Consider the following 22,046-nt stretch of genomic DNA (forward strand, 5'->3'; position numbering starts at 1 on the left):
AGTCAGCCTGCCCCAGAGCTCTGCAGACAGAACCCACACATGTGGTGCCTACCTGGGTACCCCTAGTCCCTGTACCAGGGCTTGGCATACAGTTAGCGCTCAATAACTGCATGGCAAATTAAATTGGCACATCTACCCAGACGCCCTCCTGGAGCTGGCATGAAGACTACAAGGAGTTGCAAGAAAGAAAAGTGGGGGAGGTGGGAGGCAGGCTTCAGGGAACCACAGTGTGATCTATTAACAGTGGGAGAGGAGAGAGAATGAATTCATTTCCTCCCTGTAGTAATTTGCCTGTAAATATTCACAAACCATGCAATTTCTCTCAGCCTTCCCATTAAAGACAAATGCATAAATAAACCAGCCCTACCCAGGGGCTTTGCACACAGGCTGTTGTTCCTTTCCTAAAATAATAGGGTGACTATTTACTTAGCTGCAACCTCCCCATCCCCATAGAGTTCCAGAGGGGTCCTGGGAAGTGGGTGAGCTGGAGGACAAGGCAGCAGCTTGGCAGAAGTAGGTGCTGGTGACCCAGAGCTGAAGCAGAGTTGCTTGCAGGACCCAGGAGGTGGCTGAGCCAGCAGCCCAGAGGCCAGACGAGGTGGCCTCACCTTGGCAGGATGTCCTCCCCACCCCCAGCCCAGTCCCCCATAAAGGGTTCAGAGGTCACACACAGATAGGTCTCCTCACTCCATGGATCCCTTAACATGGGAAAAACAAATGCCTCTTGAAATGCTAGAAATGTATGACACATGGGGGAGCACAGAAGGTCCCAAACAGGGAAGCTATTTGAGGGCCAGCATCCCTCAGGTAGGGGACCCTACTGCAGGGGCCATGGCAGGGCAGAAGTCTCCCTTCTAGGTCCCCTCCTAAGCTATCCGCAGGTCTCTCTTAGCATCTTTCCTTAGAACCAGGGCTGGGGAAGCGCCCAGGGAGGGGTAAAGCACCACACAGTGCAGAAAGCCAGCTTGTGAGAGGGGGTATCTTTCCTCCTCCCCAGGCTGCCCATGCAGGCTCCTGGGGCACCAACAAGGAGCTTAGGTCCCAAACCCAGTCCCTTTAAAAGGCTCAGAATATGAACCAAATCCAGAGAAACATGGTGAACCCAGACTCACTCAACCAGGTACTAGGATGACAATGGCCAGCCCTGACCCACTTCCTCAGCTCCCTTCCCTTGAATCCTCACGGCAACCCTAGGAGGCAGCTTTCGATCATGATCTCCACTTTATAGACGGGGAACTGAAGCTCAGACTGTAGTTACACGGAGAGTCAGGGGCAGAGTCAGGGCTCAAACCCAGACATTCTGGCTGCAGAGTCTGCGTGTAAAACCACCAGAGCTCAGAGGAAGAAGGACAGCAGAGCAGAAAGAAGCTGGACACAGGGTCCCAGCACTGGTATGTTGATTTCTTTTTCAGGAGGGGTGCTATTTTCCCTTTAAATATATGATGGTTGTGGTGTGCAGCCCACCCACATTCTCATGCTTAACCCCAGCGGTAGCTCTGCAGGGAAAGGTTATCATACCCAAATCACAGATAAAGAAACCGAGGCTCATGAAGCTTAATGGTCTCCCAGCCAGCAAGTGAGAGCCAGGATTTAAATCGGGGCCAATACCACAGCTGTCTCCGCTGGCTTCAGTCCCAGCCCCTCCACCAGCCAGATGTGACTCGGGCCAATCTTTCCCCAAGTGGGCCTCAGTTTCTACATCTATACAGTGGTCTTACTAATTCCTTTCCTGAGTCCCGGCCCAGGGTGGCTGGGCAGGCAGAATGAGAAGACAGCAAATGTGAAGGCCACTGCAGAGCACACCAGCCTACGCTGCAGGCTGTAAAGCCCAATAACTGGGCCACTCGGTGAAGACTGACATTTACAACAGTGTGCCCAGACGCCCCACAGGATCCTCTGCCAGCAGAGAGATTCAATTATGGTCATTATGGTGCACTTAGGAAAACCAGGGAGCAGCTAATACATTTTAGAAAGATTGGCAACAACAGAGGATGAATCAAAACGAGTTTTCTACTTAACCCTCAGTTAAACAGAAAATCCATTTAACCACAAGGCAAAAAACCCTGTCTTCCCAGCCTACAATCACTTTTTAAAAAAAAAACCGTCTGCCACTTAGCTTTATATTTTTACCACCCTGAAAGTTGCCTTGGAATGAAAAATAAATTCACTGATGGAGAGAAAGATGTCATCGACCTCTATAGGTTAGCAGCCTGGAGCAACATCCTCAAGCCCTTGCTCCCTCCAGCGCAGCAGGAACACAATCCTTGTTTCCATCCTTGCCAAAGATGCTGGCGGTTGCTGGAGAAAGCAGCCCCAGAGGCCCAACGGAGTGCAAATTTTTCACCTCCCACCGCCCCCTCCCACCCCCTCCCCACTAGAGGGAGCAAACCAAACCACTGCAGTCACTAGAGGCTCCCAGAAGGAGGCTGGGAATGAAACGTGCCTGGAGAGGACCTATTGGGATTCAGTGACCTCCAGGTACGCTAAGCTGCAGAGCAGTCCAGAAGTGTGGGCAGGAACAGGAGCATTCAAGTTAGGAAGAGTGTTCCCCACAAATGCAGAGAGGAACGTTATCAGCCAGATAGTTCTCCCTGTCATTAAGTAATGCAGCATTGACTATACACGTGCAAACAGATACTCCAGGCACAGGGTTCCTAGACAAAATATAGGATGCCCAGTGAAGTCTGAATTTCAGATAAACAACAAATAATCTTTCAGTGATTCTTCCTAAATAGTACACGGAACTAATATTGCACAGGGCAGACTTATACTAAAAATTGAGTCATTGTCTATAGGAAGTTCAGATTTAGCTGGGCATCCTTTAATTTTATTTGCTGTACCTGGCGACCCCTCCCAGCAGGCATGCAGGTGACAGCAGACACTGGATGCAGCTGAGTGTCCAACAGTAGGGGTCCTCCAGGCCTGTGATGCCCAGGAAAGAATCTCACACACTGGAAGGCCAGGAGAGATGGGGGAAAACAAAGCAGGAAGCCAAACTGAACGGACTTTCTGGTGTCAACTATTGAACACACGCCTGAGTGTGAACAAAAGCAGGAAACGAAGGAGGCTCTGGTCCTGAGAGAGGAAGTGAATGATTTCTTTTCCCTTCATTTTCCAAGCTCTGAATTGTTTCATTGCCTTAACAAGAACAGCCACACACACACAACCAAAGTGCTCAACTTTTCTTATCTTTTGAGATCAACCTGGTTGTTCTACCAGGTGGTAAGCCCTTCAAAGTCAGGGATTGGGAGTTTTTCATCTCTGAACCCCAGTGGATGCCTAATGAATGGAGGGAAGTAAAAAAGAAGGGAGGGAAATCAGGAGGGAAGAAGGGAGGATGAAGGAGGCTCTGTCCATGCAAATGACAAGAGCTGGGAGGTCCCCAGTTGGAAGGTGACTTCTGAGGACCACAGGGACCTCCAGGCAGGAGAAGCCAACTCTGTCACCCCAGGTTTCCTTGCTACCTCTCCTGAATGGAGAGGCTTTGAGGTCAGGAGCCTGGATGCTATCTGGACAGCAGTCCGCCCAAAGCCCAGCCCCAGGCCTGTGGGTCTCCTGCCATCACTTCCTCTGCATTTACTAAGAGAAGCTGCCCAGCATGGGGACACACTGTGAGATGCAGGAATGAGCCTACCTGCAGAGCTTCCCCCAGGGACAGAAAGCAGATTCCACACCCTTGGGCTCTGCCCCCTCCTTCTCCCGTGGGACATGCCTGCCTGCCTCTTGGTTCAAGTTCAGTTTAAACAGATGTTCTGTTCCTAAGAAGCCCTGTCTTTGAAGTCGAGGAGAAAAATCTCAGCTCCAAAGGGACCTTTCCTACTGAAGAGACTCTCTGGGGAGTCTCGGCAGAAATAAAAAACAAAACCCCTGGATCCTTATCTCCTGGTATTTACGCGATTTTTAATTAGAACAGCTGCCTCCACGGTACTGCTGAAAGAGAAAGGGAAGGAGAGAGAGGGGCTGAGTGTGGGAGTCCGACTGAGGAGCACAGGACTGGGAGGGAGGCAGCCTCGCAGGCTCCAAACTGCCACTCTGAGGACGAAGCTTTTAGTGCCCAGCTCTCCATAACCCCAGGCACGGGTACACAGATGGTGCTCAGAACCCTGGCGGCTTTTTTCAGTAAAAATACCTACTGACCCAGGGTTCCCAGGATGCCAGGGGTCCCCAGGCTACGAGGCTCTGCCTTGTGTCCATCCATTCTACCTGGAGACTACCTGGTCCTATTGCAGGACTCAGTTACAGGGTCTCCCCGACCTTCTGACTACCGTTCCATCCCGTCCCCTCACAGCAACCCTCTTGGGAGCATCTCGCCATGGGCGTGCCAAGAGCGGGGCAGTGGAAGCCGTCCTTCCAGGGAGCTGGCAACAAAGGGATGAACTAACTGCCTGTAGGGAATTTTAAAACAAACCTAAAACCCACTAAAAGCTGACAGTTCTAAACAATGTCAGTGATAAAACACTCCACTTTGAGAAAAAAAAAAATCGTTTGGTGATCTAAGTTCTAAACAATTGCAGCAGTCACTGGTGAGTTTTAATAATATGTATGTAAGCTTCAAATGAGCATATTTTTATAACTTAGCCTTTAAAGCACATTGTGTTTGCATAGGTGTGAATTCAGAGAGCACCTACTTATTCATTCAGAAGCCAACATGTGTGGATCCTGTGATACCCGTTCATTTAGACAATAAGAATTCAGAATCGGGCCGAGTGCAGTGGCTCATGCCTGTAATCCCAACACTTTGGGAGGCTAAGGCAGGTGGATCACCTGAGGTCAGGTGTTCGAAACTAGCCTGACCAACATGGCGAAACCCCATCTCTACTAAAAATACACAAATTAGCCGGGCGTGGTGGTGTGCGCCTATAATCCCAGCTACTCAGGAGGCTAAGGCAGGAAAATCGCTTGAACCTGGGAGGCGGAGGTTGCAGTAAGCTGAGATGGCGCCATTGCACTCCAGCGTGGGCAGAAATAGTGAAACTCCATCTCAAAATAAATAAATAAATAACAATGCAAAATAATACAGAAACTCCCAATACAGTGTATTACCTATCATGAATAAACTAGAGATGATTTACAGTATACAGGAGGATGCGCATAGGTTATAAGCACATACTACTCCATTTTATATCAGGGACTTAAGCATTAATGCATTTTGCAAATTTCTTCATGTATTATTTTCTCTTTTGTCAAATTATCTATTAATGTAATTAAGAACTGTTGGCCCATTATCTTTTTACTTTTTCATGTCATAATGTTTGTTTACTGGCATGGTTATAAATACAAAGTTCACAAAATTTTCAGTCTCTTTTCTGGCCATTATTCTAATTGATTTTATTTCATCATTATTACTGAAAATAATTTTGTTGTATAGAGGAAGCAAGTATACAAAAATCATGTGCTCTGGGTGTCAAATATCCTAGAGTGATGGATAATTTGAGTCAAACATTATTCTGGGAGTGTCTTCCAGGGTGTTTCTGGATGAAACTGACATTTAAATAGGTAGACTGAGTAAAGCAGATGGACCTCCCCAGTGCAGCTGTGTCCTATCCAATCAACTGGAGACCTGAATAGACCAAAAGGCTGAGTAAGGGGAAATTTCACCAGTCTGACTTCTTGAGCTAGAACACTGGACTTCTCCTCTTCTTGGACTGGAACCTACACCATCAACTCTCCTGAGTCACAAACCTAAAGTGCTGATCTCAGGACTTTTTTTTCTCGGCCTCTATAGTCACATGAGCCAATTCTTCATAATAAATCTCTTTATATAAACAATCATCTCTTAGAATCCATGGAGGTAACCATCCCTTGGTTCCAGGACCCTCTTTGATATCAAAATGCATTAATGCTCAAGTTCCTGATATAAAATGGAACAGTATTTGCTTATAACCTATGCACATCCTCCTGTACACTTTAAATCATCTCTAGTTTACTCATGATAGCTAATACACTGTATTGGGAGTTTTTGTATTATTTTGCAGTTTTTTTCTAGAATATTTTTGGTTCAGAGTTGGTTGAATCCACAGATGCAAAACCCATGGATACAGAGGGTTGTATATCCTATTGGATATCTATCCTGATATCCTATCTGTATATCCAGCTGACTGTATATTCTATCGGTTGTTTCTCTGGAAAAGCTGACTAACATACCTAGGAATGCCTCTGCTGCACCTGTCACATTTTATGTCAGGCATCAACAGCTGAATGGTGGCCTCCTCCAGCTCAGGCACTACGTGTCATTTACATCTGGGGCCCACAGGTAAATAGCCTTGTGCTTCCAGCACAATTGACACTTGATAAGTGTTTTGGTTCATATGAATGAACGAATGAATGAATGATCCGATAAAGACATTAGAAGATCCAGCCAGACCTTGCAGCAAGGCACAGAACTTCATTTCTCCACTCATCCTCAAGCCTCTCACCTTTGCCCCTGCCTAAGGTGCACACTTCTGCTCAGTATATCCACCCTTGCCTGGGACCAGAATTTTCTCAAACAACACATGACTGCCCTTGACAGTGGCTCAGTCCTCCGTCATCTTTTGCATCTTCACTCACTTCCTGAGTAATCTCATTATGGTCAAAGGTTTGAAATACTCTCTATAAGCTGATGGCTCTCAAATTTGGAGACCAGCCCCACCCTCACCCCTGAACCCCAGGTGCATATCTCCAGCCACTCCTCTCCACCTCCACTTTAGTAATTAATAAGCATCTCAACTTAAAATGCCTGAGAAGAACTCAATATGCCCTCCCTCCACTCTCTGCCAGAACCCACCCTAGGCTCTTCCATCTCAGGCTAGAAGCTGTGGTTGACCTCTTTCTCTCACCCCCATCATATCATCAAGTCCTATCAACTTTGCTCTCAAAATAGATCCTGAATGTTGTGGCTTCTCAGCACCTCCACCACATTCCACCTTCCAAGCCACCTTGCCTCTTCCATGGATTCCAACATAAGTGTTCGTACCGGTCTCCCTTCTCCCTGCAGACTGCCCTCCACCCATCAGCCAGAGTGATCTTAGTAAAATATAAATTTGATCTGGTCTCTTTCTTGCTTATTGGCTTCCTACCAAACTTAGACCCTTTAGAATCAAAATACAAAGCTTTCACCCTAGCTAGCAGCACTGTGCAGGCTGGGCCTCCAATTCACTCCTGGCCTCCTCTCCATCCACACTACCATGTGGGTAGCACCCCGGCATCCTCGCTGGTCCGGTCCTCTAACATGCCAGCCAGCCTAATGTGCCTTACTCTTGCTATTCCCTCAAACAGGAAGGCTCTTCCCCTAGATTATGTCAAGGCTTATTCCTCATTGTCTTCAGGTGTCTGCTCAAATTACATCTGACTAGGAAGGCCTTCCCTGTACCTCCTATCCATAATAGCAATCCTCCCCCAACCCACCACCTGAGTCACTCCCTGCCCCTTCCAGTCATTATTGAACTTCATAGTACCTAATATCACCTGATATTCAATGTATTTGTTTGGTTTCTGTTTCCCTCAACCAGAAGGCAAGCTCCATAAGGGCAGAGACTCTGCTATTTCATTCAAAACAATATTCCCAGCATGTAGAGCAGTGCCAGGTACATGGTAGGGTCTCAACAAATATTTGCTGAAAAAATGAATGTGTACTCACATTTGACCTTTGCCCTCAAGTCAACTCAGGGCTAGGCATTGTTATTGCCACACCATCCTGCAGATGTAAAAACCGAGATGTAGAATCAAAGAGATTTACCCATAAGATCCCTCAGATACTTAGTGATAGAGCCATGATTAAAACATAGCCGTCAGAAAACATGAAATCAATTCAACAAATCCAAATGCTGGTTCTTTGAAAAGATCTATAAAATCAATAGAACTCTGGCTAGGTTAACTAAGAAAAACCAGAAAAGACACCAATTACTAATATCAGAAATGAAAAAGGGGATATCACTACAGTTCCCACAGACATGGGAATGTCTCATAGACATGAAAGGATAAAAGAAATACACAACTCTATGCCCACAAATGTGCACAAGTTTATGCCTACAAATTTGATAACTTAGATAAAATGTACCAATTCCTAGAAAGACACAATCTGCCAAAGCTCACACAAAAAAGAAATTGACAATCTTAATAGGCCTATATTTATTAAAGAAATCTAATCAATAAACCTTGCAAAGAAAGAAAGCATCAGGCCCAGGTGAGTTCACTGGTGAATTCTAACAAACACTTATGGGAGAAATTATACCAATTCTCAATAATCTCTTCCAGAGTATAGAAGTGGAGAGAATACTTCCTAACTCATTTTGTGAGGCCATCATTATGCTGATACCTAAACCAGAAAAAATCATTACAAGAAAACTACAGACCAATATCTCTCATGAATGTAAATGCAAAAATCCTCAACAAATATTAACAAATTAAACCCAAGAATGTATAAAAGGTCTTAGATACCATGATCAGGTGAGATTTATTCCAGGTACACAAAACTGGTTCAATATTAAAACATCAAATAATAGGCTGGGCGCAGTGGCTCACGCCTGTAATCCTAGCACTTTGGGAGGCCGAGGCAGGTGGATCATGAGGTCAGGAGTTCAAGACTAGCCTGGCCAAAATGGTGAAACCTCACCTCTACTAAAAACACACAAAAAAATTAGCTGGGCATAGTGGCACGTGCCTGTAATCCCAGCTATTCGGGAGGCTAAGGCAAAGAATTTCTTAAACCTGGAAGGTGGAGGTTGCAGTGACCAGACATCACACCACTGCACTCCAGCCTGGGCAACAGAGCAAGATGGTCTCAAAAAAAAAAAAAAGAAAGAAAGAAAAAAAAAAAAACAAATCAAATAATATAAACCATCATATCAACAAACTAATGAAGAAAAATTGCACGATCATATCAATAAATGCAGAAAAAGGATCTGACAAAATCCAACACCTATTCATGATAAAAACTCTCAGCAAACTAGGAATTAAGGGGATCTTCTTCCTCAGGTTGATAAAGAGCATCTACAAAACACCAATAGTTAATATCATACTCAATTATGAGAAATTTGAGGCTAATAAAATATATATAAGATCTGTATGAGGAAAACTACAAAACTAGATTGAAGAAATCAAAGAAGTAAATAAATGAAAACACTGAAAGATAGTCAATGTTCAAAAATAGGAAGACTCAATACTGTCAAGATGTCAGTTCTTCCCAACTTGATCTATAGATTCAAGACAATCCCAATCAAAATCCTGCAAGTTGTTTTATGGATATCAACAAACTGATTCTAAGGTTTATTTGGAGAAGCAAAACATCCAGAATAGTCAACCCAAAATTGAAAGAGAAGAACAATGTTGGAAGATTGACACTACCCAACTTTAAGGGTTACTATAAAGATACAGTAATAAAATGGCGTGGTATTCATGAAAGTACAGACAGATTACTGGCACAGAATAGAAAGCCCAGAAATAGAGCCACATATATACGTCAACTGATATTTGACAAAGGAGCAAAGGCAATACACTAGAGAAAAGATAGTCTCTTCAACAAATAGTGCAAGGACAACTGGATGTTCGCATATACTAGAATGATACTGAATCCCTACCTCACTCCATATATGAAAATTAACTCAAAAAGATCAATGACCTAAACGTAGGAGCTAAATAAAACGCTTAGAATAAAGCACAGGAGTAGTAAATCTCTATGACCTCAAATTTGGCAATGGATTCTTAGATAGAACACCAAAAGCTTGAGCAACAATAACAAAAAAAAAGATAAACTGGAGCCTGGGGAATCCATAGAAATTGCCTTCTCTCACTTAGCCTGCATCAAACGGCTGGCTGGGGAGATAAAAACATCAGGGAACTTTCATTTCTGCCTTAGCACCATACTCAGTGCAAGACTGGGTGGTGAATTGGAGAAGAGTGCCACCGTGGGCACAGCGGGTGCCTCTAGGTGCAGAGAGTGCCATGAGGAGCTCCCACAAATACACTGTCCTTGGGCTAGGAACCCTGTGTTTGGGTCCTTACCTTGCTGCTTTTTAGATATGAAGCCTGGAATCATTGAAAGAGCTTATTAATGCCTGCCTTCTGGAGTGTGGGTAGGATTAACAATTATCTATGAAAAAGTCCAGTAAAGATGGCTGTGAGTGAAGTGTCACAGACTTGGGATGAGACTTGGGATGAACTGCTCACACTTGAGGTGGCTCTAAGAGATAGCACATCAGGACAGGGAGCTGACACAACCCAGGTCCCTCTTACAGCCCTTTTTTAGACCTTGCACAGAAGGAGGTATGTGTCTCCAGGGTAACCCCACTGTTTGGTTACAAACACCCAGCTCTTACATCCCAAGAGACTGGCACTCTTCAAGGGGGTCACCTTGGGAGGCTACACTATTCCAAGAGGGCTGCCATTGTTCAAAGCAAACAGGGGCTTCCCATGGTAGTCACCTTGACCTCACAACCACCCAGTGGGGTGCATGCTCTTTGCCCGTCTTACAGATGAGAAAACTGAGGCTGTGGGGGATCAAGTCACTCGCCCCCAAGCCAAACAGTACTGAAGGGCAGAGCTGGGTCTCAGCCCCCATCCTTCTAGCTCCAAAACCCCAGCAAAGCTTTTCCATGACAGCGTATGCCTCTCTGCCTGTTGCTTTATGGTCGTCTTTATATTTTCCCTGTGATGCTATAACGTTTATCTATTTCCTGGCTAACAAGAGGGGCAAGGCTAAATAGCTCTGCTCCCTGGGCTGTCCTCCTGAAAGTAAACCAAGAACAATAGCAACCCTGCTGCTTTGCTCTGCACTTAAAGAGATTTTTTGCTCTTACACACCGAGGCTTGAGGCCCACGGCTTCCCCTGATGGAGAAATATCCCCAAGAAGAAAGGTCCTGGGGACGGGAAGGTTTTTCTGACTCACTTCAGTGCCTTCTCCAGATTAAGAATACTGGGCAGGATCCAGGCTCTGTGATAAGGCAACTGCTTCCTGTGGGGATCAGGGCAGCTGCTGCCAGGAGGTTTACAATTAAGATTATGGTCCTGGCAGCTGGCAGGGTGAGCCGTGGGACACAGACGCTGTCAGTGAGGGACAGCCCCAGCAGGCCCCAGGCCTCGCCGCTCCTCCCACACTGTCCACTAAAGCCTCAGCCTGGCCCTGTTTTATCTGCCCCTGGGAGCCGGCCACCCTGTCTTGGATTCCAGCCTAAAATAATCTAGGGCAGCCAGCGGCACACTCCAGAAGGGCGAGTGAACTATCAGATTGGTGACTAAGAAAGTGGCCAAGTGCTTTCCGACTATGGGCACAGAGGCAGCCGAAATAGAAAACACCATTAGGCAGTAGTGCAGCACTTCATAATCTGCACACCCCATACACCTGCCAGCAGCCCAGGCAGGGGAAGCAGGTGGAGTAGGTGTGGAGGGCACACGTATAGGAAACAGTGCAGGGAGCTTCCTAAGTCTTCCTTGTCTTCCCCAAAGCAACCCGTGAGTAAGTGTCACTGTCCCATTTTAGAGATCAGAATATCAAGGCCTGCAGGGATTTCGTGAGATGCCCAAAATTAAAAAAAAAAAAAAAAAAAAAAAAAAAAAAAAAAAGTGTAGGACAAGGAAACAAACCATTTTTATGTTTTTAACGGGAAATGGAACTTCAGAGAGATGATTTGTCTAATTATTTTTAATCTTAAGCTTCAAGTCACAGACTTTAGTAAGCAAAAGACACAAGAATTGTATGGCAGTTCAGGCAGTGGCTTCAAATCTCGATGACATTACTCAGTGCTATGTGACCTTAGGCAAGTCACCTAACTTCTCTGAGGCCTGGTTTTCTCTTCCGTAGTGTGGAGGTGGTCACAGTGGCAAGATGACAGGACAGTTAAGAGGACAGAATGGGATAGTGCAGCAAATGAGCATCACACTGTGCCTGGGGCATGAAGCCCTCTGTCATATTGCTGGTTTCTCTTCTGATAGGCAGGGACTCAAACCCAGGTTCCTCTGCACCTCAAACCCTGTGATTTACCACCAAGGGTTGGAGCCATCGTCCTTTGCCCAAGACAGGCCATCAGATCTCCTTGGAGTTTTCGAATCCCCTCTCCTCTCCATGGCCTTCCACAACCTCCCAACCCCTGACCTGTCACTTCTTCTATTTCAGCCCTGGTCTTGGAATCCCAGAAATGGAGGATGTGAGTGCTAGAACAGAGATTCAAGTTGCAGCTGCCTCATTTTACAATGAGAAAATGAGGCCCAATGAGGGAAATGACTTATAAGTCACACTGTTGGTCGAGGCTGCTCAGAGGACAGACATCTTGGCTTTTCATCCAGAAAGCTTCCATGAGGCCACCCAGCCCATCACCAGTCCCAGAATCATGGTCAGCTCAAGAAGGACTTCCCAGAGCCTCCGAAGCAGACCAAGGCTTTTCTGTTCTCAGTTTCACCATAGAATGTGGTGATTGATCCTAGTACTTGTGGATTTAGACTTTGTTCAAAAGAGAATCGAGGGCAGAGGGATGGTAATTGCCCTAGGAAGCGATCTCCTTCTCACAGTCCCAAAACTGTGGTGGGTATGGGGGAGGCTGAGGTCGGGGAGGGGTCCTTGATACAGATTCCATGAGCCCTCATGACCCTGCCTGGAGCCCCCAGGAGCTCTACTCTTCCTTGAAGGGCTCACTCCCTGCCATCCATCGACCCTCACTTCCTGCACCAAGGTGGCCCCATCGCCCTCACCCATGAGTAAATGTCTAGGGGTGAGGAGAAGAGTGAAGCCACCCTTCTCCTGCCCTGTGCCCCTTGGGCAAGAGTTGAGAGCCCTCTCACATGGAAGTGGTGGTTTGGAGGGCAGGAACAGAAGACAGAAGAGAAGACCCTCTTGTTCGAGTAAGCGAAGATGCCACCCTGCCACGTTGCCACTTCATACCTCTTTCCACTGGTGTCTTTTCCTTTGGGTCCAGGGGTGCCAAGCTTCTCTTACAGTGTCCTCCTGACAGTAGCTTCTGGATACACTCTAGAGAAAGAAGAGAGAGAAACACATTTCAAAAAGGCAGGAGTCCTTGGGGACCACCTCAGTCCACATGTGGCTCCCACTCCCCAAGGTCTCCTTTCCCTACTTCCATCACTGCAAGCACAGAAGCCAAACAGGGCACCCATGGCTGGTGATATGGTTTAAATGTGTCCCCACCAAATCTCACATTGAATTGTAATTCCCAATGTCAGAGGTGGGGCCTCAGATGTCCATCCAGGCAGGTGGGAGGTGATTGGATGATGGAGATAGTTTCTCATGAATGGGTTAGCACCATCCCCTCGGTGCTGTTCTCTTGAGTGAGATATCGTGAGATCTGGTTGTTTAAAAGTGCGTAGCACCTTCCCCTCTCTCTCTTGCTCCTGTCCCTACCATGTCACTGTGCGTGCTTCCCCTTCCACCATGGTTGTAAGTTTCCTGAGGCCTCCTCAGAAGCAGATACTGTCATGCTTCCTGTACAGCCTACAGAACTGTGAGCCAATCAAATCTTTTTTTTATAAATTACCCAGTCTCCGGTATTTCTTTATAGCAGTGCGAGACTGGACTAATACAGCTAGAAAGGCAAGACTAAGTACCAGCCCCACAAAGCTTCCCAGGATAGCATCTCCAGAGCCTGTGAATGGGGGCATATTTTCAATCCTCCCAAGTCAGCCCAGAGCCTGTACATCCATGTGATGGCATTGAACATGCTAATCAAAACATCACACTGTGTTTCTTTGCTTCTAGCTAGAATATTATCAACTTGGTGTGGGAACTCCGGTTTCCTTAGGCTGAAAAAAAGGCTTTCTGAGTCATTTTGAAAACAGGAAAAAGAATTAATCATTGCCTAATGAATGCAGACTCTTTGAGCAGACCCAACACTTTCAAGGTCTGCTATCCATGAAGAGATAAGTAACAGTAAGGAAAGCCTCTGGTGGTGAAAAAAGAACTCAGTTCCAGAATGCCAGTGGGGTTAGAAGTCCAGCTTCTCCAACCCTTCCCTTCTGTCAGTTTGATGAAGCATCCCCAGGTCACCAGAGAAGGATCAAATTCACCATGTCCAGGCCATATACCTGCCAGCAGAGACAGGCCAGTCCCGAGAGACTGGCTCAGTCACATGCACAGCTGAGAAATAACAGCAAAACTTACAGCCTCCAGAGCACAGGGGAGAAAGCGAAGTTCCCTCATCTCTCCGTCCCGGGCTCCTCCTGCCCTCAGAGACTAGCTGCACAGTGGAAACCCTGATCAAGTTTCAGGTCTCTCGGATGACGATGATCATCATCCTGACACCCCTTACGACCCCAGAAGAAAGTGTCACCATTTCAGGAATGAGGAACGTGAGCTCAGAGGAGTTAAATAACTTGCCCAAGGTCACACCACTGAAATGAGGCTGAGCTGGGACTAGAACTTCGGCCATGGGAAGTTCTAGTGCTGGGACTAGAACTAGTGCTAGTTCTAGAGCTGGGACTAGAACTTCAGCCATGGGAAGCCTGGTGCTAGTGCCATCTCCACAGTGGGAGGGGCGTAAGCAGGAAAGCGATGAGTTCAAGGTCTACCCCACAGACCCCAGCATCAGGGCAGCTCATGCATGCAAGGGAGTCTCAGGACTTCCGTTAACTGATGGGAAACAGGGATTGGCTGGAGGATGGGACCTCATTTTATTTGGCTATCTGGGCCTCAAGTGTCCATCCAGGCAGTGTCAGTGCAGAGGGACCTCATGCATCATGAACCAGACTAAGGCTACAATCAGAGGAATTTGTTACATTTATAAACCCATAAACACACACACACACACACACACACACACACACATATGTGTGTATATATAGGTATGACCTTCGGCAAGTTATTTGTATATATATGTAAATTTTTCATTTTTAACTACAAAAGTGTATGTGCTTCCTTACCAGCCATCCTGTTTAACAGGTAGAACCACTGCAAACACTCTGGAGTGAGACCCTCTAGACTTTATTCTACCTAATCAAATGCATGTATGCATGTGTGTATAAGCACGAACCTATGTGACTACACATGCAGTGTGACTTTTTACAAAAATGGGATCTTACCACACACATTCTACAACATCACTTGTCAAAGATATCACGTCCAAAATGGATCTTCTTGAGTCCTTTTCATAGCTGCACAGTATCCCATAGTACATGTGGGTCATAATTTATTTACCATTTGTTTATTTCCCACCGTGGCTCTGTCAAATATTTCTATTTCTGGCCTCTATAGCTTCGCTGGAATGACCCCCTGGGTGCCCATCTTGGTGTAGAAATGTTCTTGCAATTCCAAAGCCCAGATGCTTAGAAGTGGGCAGAGGAGAGGCTGGCCACATTCTGCCTTTGGGTAGTGCTGACAAACTGACTTCCCAAAATGCTGGATTGAGTCAGTTCACAGAGCAGGGCAGAAGGAACCCCTTTTCTTGGATATAAATTTGAACCCAGGGCTCTGCCTATGGAATGGCTTTCCTAGGCACTCCCAGTGGCCTGGGAGGCTGAGGGCCCTGGACAAAGGGAGGCGTGTGGGACTTGGCTGGCGCAGATGTCCCTGCTCTACTGTCTGGAGCATCGCAGAGGAACTCGGGCCTACCTGAGCCAGGAACTGCATTTACTGGCTCAGAACTGATAATGAGCTTTTATGAGCTCCAGGGACTGCACAGAACACGTATTAGTGTCAAGAGTGCCTGTCAGCCACGCAGCCTGGGTGAATGTCACACATTAACGGAATTAAAAGCTGCAGCCACGCCGGGAAGGAGCTGCGGGCTGCATGTCAAGAGGTGTGGGCAGCGCCTGTCAATAACAAAATTACTTTCCAGTTTTTGCGCTCCAGAGCCTTAAGCTGTCTCCCGTCTTTGGTGGAATTTTGCCTTCCTGCAGCCTCAGAGGAGATTAGTTTATTACCAGCCTGCCAGAAGAGGCAAAACCCAGCACTAATCCTAATTCCCATTTAAGCAAATCTGCATTGTGTGAGGGAAACCAGCTGGGCTTAGAATGTTTCCCCCATGCCCATGAGATCTCATTGCAGTCCCCTCCTCTCTGCGGGGGAGGGGAGTCACTACAGATATTAGAGCCAGAGCTGTCCTGGGAGATGGAGAAAGGAATCCCAAGGTTTAGGGCTAAGAGCAGGAACGGGTCCTGGGTGCAAGTGGCAGAGTGTAAGCCTGGTGGGCAGATGATGGGGGTCACCCTTGACCTGGTTAGTCTTGGGCTTTGGGAAGTTCCAACAACCCTCCCAGCCCGACTTGATCTTGCTCTGTACACAGTTCTCCCGAATGTTTGAGGTGGCACAGGTTGAAATCCTAAATCGAGTTCTTACTAGCTGTGACCCAGAGCAAGTGACCTACCTACATCATACCTGGACTCCTTATCTATGACACAGGGCTTACAACAGCTGATGACTCACAGGCTGTTGTGAGATTCGATGAGAAATGTGTAGCAGGACTTAGCAGAGAGCCTGGCACAAGATATCATGGCTCTTGAATGGAAGTCTCCATGGATTATAATGACACCGTAATTTTAAGTACTTCTAAGAAACAGAAAACACTACCAATTAATTAAATTAACTATGACATCACTTTTTGTACAATGTATCCTGGTTTTAGAGACATTAAGATGTTAAAAAAAAAAAAAGTGTGCCTTAGAATCCATAAAATATAAGAGCTTAATAGGTGGCAGTAACTATGATGAGTATAAGCCAATTTCACTCATTTTGCAAGGCCTGGCTCAAAAGTTAGAGCTTCTTCCTTCTCTTCTTTCCTCCAAACTAGGGGTAGAGCTCTCAATTTATAAGAAAAATTTGGTCAGCCCACTTCAGTGTCCTGGATGAGGCCCAGATGAGAAACTTTAATATGTCTCCTGATGTTTCCTACTCTACTTTTATTGTTTTAATTGAAATATAACATACATACACAATAGCACACACACCATGAATATACACCCCACTGAATTTTCACAAACAGAGCATCCCTGTGCAACCAAAACCCAGATCAAAGACTCTTGTCTATTTCCCAGCTACTGATTCTATTCACCTCATGTGTCCCAAAGCAGCCTTGACTCTCCATCCTCATAGAACCTGCCAGTCCCTGAATGGGCTCACCCTCCTTACTGCAGTCTGCTTGCTGCACACGGGCTCCTGGCTGGTCTGCCAGCCTGCAGCCTTTGTTCCCCGCTCTGCCCTCTCCTTCACTGTCAGAGTGAGCCCATAAACGGAGAGCACTGTGTCTGTCTCCTGCTTTAGTGGGTTCCCTGGCCTCCCTTTGTCTAGACACAAGGCCTTTTATCAGCTGATCCCCAATTCCCTTCCAGGCCCACCTTCAGGTTTTTGCCATATGCACAGACCCCACAGTCAAATTGTACTCACCTGGACTCAGAGTGTGCTCAGCCCAACTTCACTGATGTTTGCTCTTCCTGGAATTCCTCTCTTCCTTTCTTAACCCTGAGTTTCACCCCTCCCCTCACTTGGCAAACTCCTAATCATCCTTCAAAACCTTCTTTCAGTTAACTCCTTTGTGAAACCTTCCCACTCTCTCAACACGCATAATAAGTCATTGTTCTCCGGGCTCACATCACAAATTGTGTGTATAGATAACAGTATATTTTTTGTTTATGTGATTTTTCCCACCTACCAGACTATGAGTTCCTCAAAGATATGGGTGGTATCTTACTCCCTCTATGAGTCTCAGTTACTGACTCTGCAAATAATAGTTGGATGGATAGACAACTAGGAGAAATTGGTAGATGGGTAGTGAATGGATTTATAAAAGAACTTGAATGGTAGAAAGAAGGAACTAGGCTATAATTGGTTGAGGGATGGGAAGATGACTGGTGGATGGAGAGATGGATGAATGCAGGGATGAATAGAAGGACAGGGGGAAGACAAGTGGATCTATAAAACAATTAGTTAACCAAATGTGGGAAGACAGAACTAGGTTAATGGTGAGAAAAAGAGGGAATGAATGACCCTCAACTATTGATATAATTTTCTCTAGACCCTGAGAAACTGAGACTCTTAGGACTATGAAGAGCCTAGCTTTAGTCTTCCAGAGTCAGTGGGTCTGAGCAGAGACCACATGGTCAAACAGCATCACCCCTAGCTCGTTCCACTGTACCACCTGCTCGATCCATAGATCTACAGATAAGGCCTTCAGAAAGGAGTGGTCAGAGCTGCCTCTTGTCTTGGCCTTTGCTGACCCAGATGCTGAAGAATTCAACAGTGCCACAAGGAGACCAAAGCTTTCCTGTGTCTAAGCTAAGCCCCAGTATGCAGGGTAGTTGTTTTGCCAACTGTGTTCAATAGGCCAGCTTTTGAACAGGCATGGGATAGGCAAACTGCCTGATGTACAGCAGAAGGACAGCTGCTGATAGAAGCCCTGAAAAGATGCCATTTTGGGGGAACTCTAAAATCGATAAAGGGTCAGGATAACTGAACAGCATAGCACTGTTTGGACGGTTCCTGTGAATGGGCTTTGCACAAGGACTAATTCCACAGTGTAGCCTGCTGCCTATCTGCAACAGGGGTAGGAAACACGGTAGGAGATGAGGAGCCCCCAGCATGAAATTAATGTAAAGCACTGTGGTTAAGAAGTCAGGCTTGTGCGCCCCCACAGATCTGAGTTTAAATCTCAGTTCTGCCTCTTGCTACCCATGCGACCTCAGTAAAATTCTCTATCCCAGCAAATATCAGGATATCCACCTGCAAAGTGTGGACAGCCATAGTCCCACCTCACAGGCTTGAGCTAGGGATTGGATGAGCTAATAGATTGCAAATGATTCCCACAGTACCCAGCCTATCATAAACACTCGATAAATAGAAGAAGCAGGAATTTTGTAAAATATATTCTGCTGCTACTTTCTGTAAAAAGGGCAATGAGCCAAGCATTATTCTGATACCAAAACCAGACAAAGACACTTACAAGAAAAGAAAACTACAGACCAATATCCCTTATGAGCACTAACGCAAAAATCCCCAACAAAATATTATCAACCCAAATTTGGCAGCATATTAAAATGATTATACACCATGACCAAGTGGGACTTATTTCTGGAATGCAAGGATGGTTAAACATACAAAAATCAAGGTAATACTCCACATCAACAGAATGAAGAGGAAAATACACACAATTATATCAAATAATGCCTAAAAAGCATTTGACAAATTCAACACCCTTTAATAATAAAAACATTCAACTAAAAATACAAGAAAACTATCTCAAAACAGTAAAAGTCATATATGAAAAACTCACAACAAACAGCAAACATCATATTCAATGGTGAAATACTGAAAGCTTTTCTTCTAACATCAAGAATAAGACAAGGATGACCATTTTTGCCACTTCTATTCAACATAGTATTGTATTAGAAGTTCTAGCCAGAGCAATTTGACATTGGATTTTGTAATGATTTCTTGGATATGACACTAAAAGCCCAGACAACAAAAGGAAAAACAGACAAACCAGACTTCATGAAAGAATTTTAAATTTCTGTATCAAAAGACAATACAAACAAAGCAAAAAGGCAACCCATGGAATGGAAGAACATATTTGCAAATCATATATCTCACAAAGAATTAATATCCAGAAAATACAGAAAACTCAAACTCAGCAACAACAAAAAAAACCAATTAAAAAATGGGCAGAGAAGATTAAAATACATTTCTCCAAAGATGATATACAAACAGTCAATAAGTATAAGAAAATATGCTCAACATCACTAAACATTAGGGAAATGCAAATCAAAACCTGCAATGAGACCAGGCTCAGTGGCTCACACTGCCTGTAATCCTAGCACTTTGGGAGGAAGAGGTGAGTGGATCTCTTGAGCCCAGGAGTCCAAGACCGACCTGGGCAACATAACAAAACTCTGTCTCTACAAAAAATACAAAAAATCAGCTGGGCACGGTGGCACATGCCTGTAGTCCCAGTTCCTTGGGTGGCTGATGCAAGATGATCACTTAAGCATAAGAGGCAGAGGCTGTAGTGAGCCAAGATCACACCACTGCACTCCAGCCTGGACAACACAGTGATACCCTGTCTCATATCAATCAATCAATCAATAATCATTTATCAGCCTTTTGGCTAAGATCAAGTGTAAATAAATAAAGAGAACTGCAATGAGATACAACTTCACACCCACTGGCTTGGTTACTATTAAAAAAAAAAAAACAGAAAATAACAAGTGTTGGCTAGCATGTGAAGGAACTGGAACCCTGTTCCCACTGTTGGTGGGAATGTGAAATGGTACAACCACTGTAGAAAATGGTATGGCAGTTCCTCAAAAAATTAAAAATAGAATTACCATATGCTCCAGCAATTCCACTTCTGAGTATATACCCAAAAGAAAAAGCACTTGACAAATTCAACATCCTTTTATAATAAAAACATTCAACTAAAAATATAACAAAACTACCTCAAAACAGTAAAAGTCATATATGAAAAACCCACAGCAAATAGCAAACATCATATTCAATGCTGAAAGACCAAAAGATTTTCTTCTAAGATCAGGAACAAGACAGTAGGAAAAGAAAGTAGGGTCTCAAAGAGGTATTTGTACACTCATATTCAGAGTAGGATTATTCACAACAGCTAAAATATGCAAGTAACTCAAGTGTCCATCAATAGATGAATGGATGAGCAAAATATGGTCTATCTACACAATGGTGTATTATTCAGCCTTAAAAAAGAAGGAAATTCTGACATGCTACAACATAGATGAACCTTGAAAATGCTATGCTAAATTTTAAAAAGTCAGTCACAAAAGACAAATACTGCATGATTCCACATGTAGAATAGTTAAAATCATAGAGACCGGAAATAGAATGGAGGTTACCAGGGGCTGGCGGAGAGGGAAATGGGAAGAATTATTGCTTAATGGATATAGATTTTCCATTTTACAAAATGAAAAGAGTTATGGAGATAGATGGCATGGACGGTTGCACATTATAAATGTATTTAAAATAACTGAACTGTGTACTTAAAAATGGCCAAGATGGTAAATTTTTTGTTGTGTATTTTATGACAACTAAAAAAAAAAAATTGGGGAAAAAAGGGGAGTAGCTATGATTCATGATTCCAAGTTATTCTCCTGGGAACCTTTCCCTCCCTCCCTCCCTCCTGTTTGTTCTCACAAAGAACAGATGGGGGCTACACCCCTCCACACACACACAACAGACACTTAATTCACAACAACTGGACTTCCTAATAATTTATATATTAAGTTTCCAGATAACATTGAAGACCACTGGTTTAGAGTCTCTTGATGTCCTAGAATCCCAAGTCAGTCGGATTTCAGAGAAGGAGGAGAGCCAGGAAGACTTCCTGGAAGAGGCAGCAAGGAACAAAGGGAGACAGACAGTTGACCAACCCAATGATAAGCCTTTCCCTGGTTAGCTTCTGTTGGCAATTTCTCTCTCCATCTCCCTCTTCCCTCCTCCATCTCTCTCTCTCCTTCTCTTTCCATTTCTCTGTCTCCTCTTCTCCCCACCCTGGCTCTGTACTCCCAACCCTAGCCACCCTACATCTCTTCCTGGCTCCTAGGAGAAATGGCCACCCTTCTGAGTCCCGAGGCCACAAGAACTTGGCCTTACGCCCCAAGAAGGGGCAGAGTCCTCAGGGAGACCCCGGACGCCGGCTCAGCCTCAGACCTCCTTTCCCACGCTGATGCCAGGCCACAGGATCCAGGCTGGGCCCCTGCCAGCCTGATGTATTGCTTGTTGACAGATAAAAGCTCTGCAGTTTATGGCTCCAAAGCAAAGCCAGGGCTTTGTTTTGCTTTGTTTTAAATTAGCTACGTAGGGAGTTGGTGTGGGGGCGGGGGAGAGGGAGGGGAGCCAAGGCATGCTCAGAACGCCTTGCGGCTGCGTCCCCAGCTCAGCAAACCCCAGGGCAGCCTTTAATGAAGCCACCTGAGCGCTGAGAACCTTGCAGTATCTGCCGGGCTCTCCACCTGCACTTGTCTGACTGGAGGAGGGAAGCGCTTCCCACCTGCTCGCCCTGTCACTGGGCCCAGCACCCTTTGTTCCCAGAATGAGTTCCAATCAGCCTGGCTAATTGTGCCTCAGGGTCCCAGTGGGGCTGAAGTGAAACCATGACATCCTCAGAAAGATGGGGATCTA

At 45.4% G+C, this 22,046-nt stretch overlaps 1 protein-coding gene across 6 annotated transcripts in view; it reads right to left on the bottom strand.

Moving 5' to 3' along the window:
* LOC105471623 (tetraspanin 18) overlaps positions 1 to 22,046 on the bottom strand; it is a 200,815-nt gene that overhangs the window by 150,609 nt on the left and 28,160 nt on the right. For all 6 annotated transcript variants that reach the window (XR_011610633.1, XM_011724195.3, XM_011724190.3 and 3 more), the window contains exon 2: positions 12,852 to 12,938. The gene's annotated coding sequence lies outside the window, so the exon portion shown is untranslated. The remainder of the gene's footprint in view (positions 1 to 12,851; positions 12,939 to 22,046) is intronic.

This window comes from Macaca nemestrina, chromosome 12 (genome assembly GCF_043159975.1).
Source record: "Macaca nemestrina isolate mMacNem1 chromosome 12, mMacNem.hap1, whole genome shotgun sequence".
NCBI classification, from domain to species: Eukaryota; Metazoa; Chordata; class Mammalia; order Primates; family Cercopithecidae; genus Macaca; species Macaca nemestrina.